Genomic DNA, 7,678 nt, shown 5'->3' on the forward strand with positions numbered 1-7,678 from the left:
AACGGTTCTGCAAATTGCAATTATACCCTCTGATCAGAATGCATGCACAGTGACAGCGGTCCCCGCTTCAGCTTCTGTGCACAGAGATGCCCGCTTCCTTCAGTGCCTGGAGATGAACAATGATTAGGTTAAAGGCTGCATCTCCTGATCTGAGCCTTCCTTTTACGCTTCTGTCTAATGTAACTATCATCACATTTGCTTCCCCGGTGGAAGGCTGTGCTGTCACAGCTCCTAATCATGACCAAGTCTGAGGATTCAAATAGGAGGGGAAAGTTGATGTTAAAGAAGAGGCTTTTATTTATCCACACAGAGACTGAGAATAGGCTCAGAAAGCAAATGCAGAGCGAATACGTGACAAGTTAATGGTGTTTTGATAAGAACAGAATTTTTGAATTTTGCCTGAAGGTGACAGGCTGATTTCCATCCAATTTTTTTAAGAAAGTCATTCTACTCTTCGTGTTTAATAAGACAGCTATTGATTGATAATTCTGATATGATGATACAGCTCTAAAAGTGACACAAAAATTCTGTTATTTCCCGTTTCTAAGCCCTAATGATGAATATACTTTCTCAATCAAGTTTATAGAAGAAAATTTCAGTTTTTGAATGTGAGAGTTGTATTTCACCGAAGTGTGAGGTACTGAATGCCGTCTCCACCCGTACTCCAGAAGCTTAATGCAGTAACCTAAACTCGTGCTATAGGAAATGAATTACAGAAGCAATCTACCCTAATTTGTTAACTTATTCAAATAACAGTTATTACACTTAACTATGCTAAAGATTATCTTTTTTGTGGCAGATTGTTTATTTTTTGATGAGCCTAATTACTGATTTTCTAAAAGTAATTTACATTTATTACAAATACATCTTTTAAAATGTGACAGATAAATGTTGTTCCCATAATGTATTATGGAAAAAGTTACTATTTAAAAACACATTATTTAATTTGAAAGATGAATGGCAAACATCATTACTTTTTTTCCTGCAACACCTGTGCCCTCAGCTCATTAAAATGTGATTCTGTGTAGAGCTGCTGCAAATGGGGAGTGAGGGGGGGAATCTATACCATATATATACCCTAAAAATAAACTCAGTATGCAAAATTGAAGAAAAGCATCCTACTTACTAATATAGCTCAACTAATTTTCTGTGTTTCAGACTCTATTTACAATTGGTTGCAAGGGAGAACAAAAGTAGGAGAGAGAGAAATGTATTTTCTGTGAAACATGTCCACCCTATAACCACATTCTCTATCAGTATGCAGTAAAACTGACCAGCAAGGGAGAACAAATGTAGGAGAGAGAGAAATGTATTTTCTGTGAAACATGTCCACCCTATAACCACATTCTCTATCAGTATGCTGTAAAACTGACCATGAAGGGAGAACAACTGCGATTCCATAAGCTGCTTCAAAACAAGTTCTATTAGAACCAATTGTACCGCCGGCTCTGCTAACCTCCGCAAAAGGGCTGGTAGAGCCTGGCTGATTTTTGTTTTCTGAAAGGGGATCAAGGCTTGGAAACAACACCACTCTGAGCACGACATCATGTGACTGTGACCCTCAAGTCACCAGTCATGCTGAGATCTGGTCTCAAGAAGCTCTGGCACTGGAGAAGTCTATGGGGTGCACTCCTGCCTTTTTGATGCTCCGGGGATTTCTCCTCTCCCCTACACAGATATAGAATTGGAATGAAATATAATGACTCACAGCTCCATCTTTAGACTCAGGGACGGGAATATACTGATGGATCTGTGTAATCCTCACATTTTACAGGCATGGACAGTGTAAAACTATCAGCCAGCCCACTTTCCAGTTAGCAATATTTTGTGGGACCCTGTGGTTCGATGCCTGGCTGATCTCAGGCAATGGGAGAAGCAGCCTGATTTTACTTCTGCAGAACTCACATCGTCCCCCAGTGACTTGTTATCAGCCTAAGGCCATTTAGGTAGCCATATTTACTGGGCCTATTCAGTTTTTTTCAGTATCATATAGACAAAACATCTGGATGCCTAAACATTTCACCAGTCATTAACACTGGGCACCTGGTATAAATATTTACATATTGTTAACATACTACCAACCAGGACAAGTTATTTAATCTCAAAATGTTGACATGCCTTCTGTGTTAAATGTCGGGAATACATAGTAAAATTATTTGGTAAATAAGAGGTTTCATGTCTATAAAAGCTTAATTGTTGTCATTGTTCTTCCTATAAGAAAAAGCTCTACTTTTTTAAGCCATTTGAAAACCGTCAGTTGGGGTGCTCTTTTTATCAGGAAAATAAAGTTCACCAAATTCAGTTTGCTTTTTTTCCCCAGAAGTAAGCTCTCAGATGATGAAATTATTGAAATGCCTTCTAGAAGAGCTATAACTTAGAATAGCAGTTACAGTCTGCAACAGTAACAAACTTTTTTTTTCAAAATTTTGGAACACATTTTTCATTTACTGTGTTCTAATTAAAAACCCACTGAAACTGAGAAATTTTAACATGATCTAACACAGTATGCATTTGCACTGATTTCCGGGTACACTGCTGTGCTTTTCACTATTTTCATATATGTGTCACGTTTCTACAAAAGTAGAGAGGTCAGTTACAGCAAATCACATCAAAGGAAAGGTAACTGGATAGATCCAGATATTTCTGCCTAATTTGGAGGAAGCATATAATGTTTTTCTGGGGAGCCTCCTAGGACCTGCCTAAGAGATGTACTTCGTGCTCATCTTTTTGCTGTATTCTGTATTCCTCATCATAAGCCTCTGATCTTTGGTGAATGATTTAACCCTAAACTTCAGGCTGGATAAATCCTGTGGTACAAAAATTGAACTCATCACATTCAGCCAGTGTATACACTTTTTTACCTTTTGGTTTGCTCTGCTCTTTGGGCTTGTTTTAGTGTGCGGGGGTACCGTATTTACTTAGGATGTATATATTTCCTTCAGAACTTTTTAGCTCTATTGCCTTTCCTGCTTTATTGGTCTGCAAAGAGTTGGCCTATAGATTTTAGATTTTAGGCAATCACTTGTATTCATACATGCTCAAGTATACACATATACTGTAAAAAATGCTGCTGCTCAGTTTTTACAAACTGGGAAAGCTGTAAAAGCAAACGTTTCTCATGTACACAACACATTCTATTAATTGGATTGACATTAAGTGTTTAATGTGACCCAAAGCTGACCAAGCAAGTTTAAGAAACTACTTTCGGTGATAGAGTATTAATTTTTCACTAAACAACATAGGTGTAATCTTATCATATTTACCTTTAAAATCACTTTAATAAATCAAGGTCTTGGTGGATGTGAAGTGTTTTTTAATTATCTAGCACTTCTGAATAACGAGCCCTGCCATGCCAAGTAACACAGATTTTATTGGGCATCACCCATCTTTCTCTCTCTCTCTCTCTCTCTCTCTCTCTCTCTCTCTCTCACACACACACACACACACACACACACACACACACACACATGGCCCAGATCTCTGTCTCAACCAGTTTGTCCTGCCCCTTTCCACATGGGCCAAGTTGAAAGTCTTGATTATGCAGAGGAATTTAAATACCATCATTTAGTGAGACCATATCTGCCTCACCTAAGGATTCCCTACTCAGTGGCCAGATTTCAAATGAGTCGTGTCCTCAGCATTTGAACAATGCACCATGCTTTCTTGAGTTACTGCGTTATTTTACTGTACCAAATTTTGTCCCATCTGTTCCTGTCTGTCTCTCCCTGTTCTTGATAATTTGCCTTCTCTCCCCAACATCCTGTGGCTCCAGCCAAACCACAGTTGCTCAAGTTTTTCTGGCTCTCCAACAGGTTGCAAGATTATAGAGAAAGAGAGAGCAAGACAGAAAGAATGAGAACATTTACTTCTAGAAGGACAGTAAAGCAACCTGACATCAGACATCAGACTTCAGAACTCAGTTTAAACCCATACAAGCAAAAGCCTGCTATATTTGAGAGCTGGTCAGAGGACCTAACGTAATTGTACCCTGCATTGCCTAAACCTGGAATTTAATTGTTCCTCACACTCGACAGGTCGCTTTTAGCTACTCAGAAATATGAAGAACCAATTGAGTTTGTAACAAATTTGTATCTGAGCCATCAGATGTACAGAAATAATTGAATCATTCTCATTTGCACAATGCTGTCTGTGCTTTAAATGAAATGCATTCCTATTTGAGCTAGAAGCCCCAGTTGTATCCTTTTATAGGCAAGGGACTGAAGCATTTGGGATTATCACAGTTATGAATATTTCCCCATTATAAAATAATGGAATTGTTCAATTCCACTGTCACACATATAGTGATTGAAGGAAAGGTTAAACCCGAGGGTCAAGGCTCCCAGTTTGTGAATCACTGTTGATATTTTGCTGCATCACTTGGCATTGGCAGCCTCACATTTTCATATTGATTTGAGGCTTCTTGAGTGTTCAAAACTGAGTTCACAAGCAAAAGAGTAGGTGAGATCCAGAGAAAAGATCAAACTTGATGATTTTTCTTTTCTTTAAAACCATGTCTTTTTAAAATATATATTTTTTTTCACAGTGATTCTGAAACATTTGGGCTATTAAAATCACTGTATTTTATGTATCCTTTTATTTCAGAACGTTAGCAAGTAGTTCTAAATGGCAACCTTCATTGTTCTTCAAAGGGGCTCAGTTTTGCAAATGAAACAGACACTTCTGAAATCTTTTCTTGTCACTTTTGTGTTTCTTGTAGGTAAGCCTGGCTGCAACTCAGGGGTGGCCTCATATTTCCGCCCTGGGCTGGTCTCTGGTTCCATCGTGTCACTGCCATTTGTTACATTGACCTCTCCCAAGATGAATCTTTCTTCCGAATGCGGTTGTCCACATGAGCCTTGTGATCTGGATGTGTGCACTGGTTCTCTGTAGGTGGTTGTCTTTGAAGTTCAGCAAAGCTGCTTGTTCTCCCATGGATTCCTGTCCCAAGCTACCTCTACCGACCCCACCTCTCCAGAGAGACTTTTCAGTTTGCCTTCTCCCCTCCCCATCTACTCTCTAAAATTCTGCAGTTCACCAAATTGATGGTCCATTAAATTCACCTGTCTGGAATGACCCCCTGCTGGTACTTGACCAATTTCACGTTTCAGTCTGGATTTTTTTTATGGTATGGTGCCTATGTTCATGGAAAGAGGTTTATGTAAAAGGCCAACATTTGATTTGATTGCAGCATAGAGAAGAAACCCTGGCCCTTCTTTCAAAATTAAGCAACTTTTAAAAGCGCCATTTTATTTATTTCCTTTAAAAAATAATAATCTATGCAGCACTTCAGGAAACAACGATATGGTGTTGTATATTATAAACTGGTGACATTCTACTATTAAATTATGTACAACATTTTTGTTTTTTATGCTTCTTGAGGTGGCAATGAGAAAAAAGTTTTTTAAAAAAGTGTGCCTTGCTGTATTTCTTATACCATTTATTAAAAAGCTGCTTTCACGGTAAAATTATGTTGGTTTGAAAGGAGGAAATAGCAAGGTTAAGATGTGTGAATAATTTCTGTATATATGTATAACCAAGTACAAACACTGATGTATAATGACAGTATAAAATGCTTTCATTTTTGTGATGTCTAGTGATGTGGAAAATATAAGCCTTAAATCCATTAGATTGCATGGTAATTAAAATTGGCATAATAAACATAGTTTATTGGGGGAAAAGGAAAATTAGTGATCTCTTCTACCTGTGTTCTTTACCAAATTATTGCATCTGGTTCTGGAAAAGTGTGACATGTAGCAGCTTCCAAAGTATCCATATTGTATGAGACTTAAAATTTCTTAAACTATACATGATGCTTTCACAATTTCCAAAATCTTTCTGGTAACTATAAAGATCTTGGAACACAAATGATTAAGTGCCAGTTCCCCTAAACCAATAAAAATTTATCCTAGATATTTTATTTCTACTTATCATTAATGGTTTAGTGTTGGGTTTCAGGATACCTAGTATATCTTGTATTTATTTTATACAATTATTTTGAATGGGTTTGATGGAAGGATGGTAGAGAAGTATAAAAAAGTTGATTATTTTTTGATTTAGACTATAGATTTCAGGTGTATTTATTTTGTGTAAAAGAAATTAGCTAAGAAATATTCCATTTAGTCTTTACTGCTCTTGTTAAATGTAGTTTTGAATTTATATCCTAATACCTACTAAAGTGCCTGACACATAGTAGGTAGTGAATAAAAATTTGCTGAATTGAAGTATTGAATTAGGTAATATGGATGACATTTATCTATTCATTTTGAGAAACCTACACTAAAACACTTGTAAACAATTAGAAAGATGACGAAATGCAATATAAAACCATACAATATATAATCAGTTTATATCAAATTTCAAAAAGAAATAATGTAGATTCAGATAGTCACAGTAATGACAATCATTCATTCAACTGATAATTCATTAACATCTTTTACCTGCAAGGCATTGTTCTAGATGCAGGGGATGCAATGATGAACAAACAAAAGCCCTGCCCTCGGGAGGGTTACCTACATTACGGACGAGGTGAACACACAGTGAGATTCAGTAGTTGTCCTGTACATGAGGAAGAGAACAAAGCAGTGAAAGAGGCACAAAGACAGAAACAGCAATGAAGGACAAGGAGGAAAAAAAGGGTTAAAAGAGAGCGGAAGTTAGTAGAAAATAGTGCAGCTTTATTGCAGGGATAGTAGGAGAAACAGTAAATTGTGAGACTTAATGAAGGGTATTTTAAAATGTTAGGTTGGAGCTTTTGTATGTAATATGCTAAGTAGTAAGGAAACTTTGTATCGTCTTTGTTTTGCACCTGATTTTATTTATTATTAGAACTTTATTAGTACCACACCAAGAACAGTTAAAAAATAATAGTCTATAGTTCTGCCACTTAATAACTATTTGTATTGTTATGCCTCTTCTAATCTTTTCCATACATATTTCTAAATTGATGAATCATTCTAGGCTTTTTAATGGGTAGCAATTTGTTCAAAAGGGGTTTTAGGCAGACATCTAGCTGCAGTATTCAAAACGATTACAGGGGAAAGAGATTAGAGGTAAATGCCTCGTTAGGAGGCAGCTGTAGAAAATAAGCTAGGCTCGAGATGATCACAGAGTACACAGGATTAGCAGCCCAGGCCATAGAGAAGGAACAAATCCTAGAGTCTCTGAAATACCTAAGAGCATTCTGGAGCTCCGTTGAGGTACGGTATTACTTTATATACTGAGACAACCTAAATTTTCCTTGGGTGGTAATTAACAATGCCAAGTCTAGGTCTATTGGTAAAACATTTGAAGAGCAAACTGACCGAGATATTCTATTTACCTGTTGTGTGCTCATTGGAGACTTTGAGGTATTGAAAATATGTGTTTTTTAATTATCCGCTTAGTATTAACACCAAATTTGTAGCATGACTTTCCGGTTTATTGAACAGTGCTTTTTCAGGCTGGAAGTGACTGAATAGCCTCAATCCTTCACTCTAGGTAGGCACGACCCCCCTGCCCCCCACCAGGCAGCCTTGAAAACGGTCACACCAACTCTGCCTACACACTTTCAGTGACAGTGGTTCATTGTCTCTCAAGGCAAGCTGTCCCACCGTTGGATGCATCTCTTTGTTAGAAAGTTATTTCTTAGGTTGCTAAAATCTGCATAGTTCTGCCTTCCCCTCGCCTTTAATTTTGCTCA

The 7,678-nt window shown here is 37.4% G+C and overlaps 1 protein-coding gene across 4 annotated transcripts in view; it reads left to right on the forward strand.

Moving 5' to 3' along the window:
* Nucleotides 1-6,221, forward strand: part of AKAP6 (A-kinase anchoring protein 6) — a 574,354-nt gene extending 568,133 nt beyond the window's left edge. For all 4 annotated transcript variants that reach the window (XM_059914067.1, XM_059914068.1, XM_059914069.1 and 1 more), the window contains one exon: nucleotides 4,718-6,221. The gene's annotated coding sequence lies outside the window, so the exon portion shown is untranslated. The remainder of the gene's footprint in view (nucleotides 1-4,717) is intronic.
* The last annotated feature ends 1,457 nt before the right edge of the window (nucleotides 6,222-7,678 follow it).

Source organism: Balaenoptera ricei, chromosome 2 (assembly GCF_028023285.1).
Source record: "Balaenoptera ricei isolate mBalRic1 chromosome 2, mBalRic1.hap2, whole genome shotgun sequence".
Lineage (NCBI taxonomy): Eukaryota > Metazoa > Chordata > Mammalia > Artiodactyla > Balaenopteridae > Balaenoptera > Balaenoptera ricei.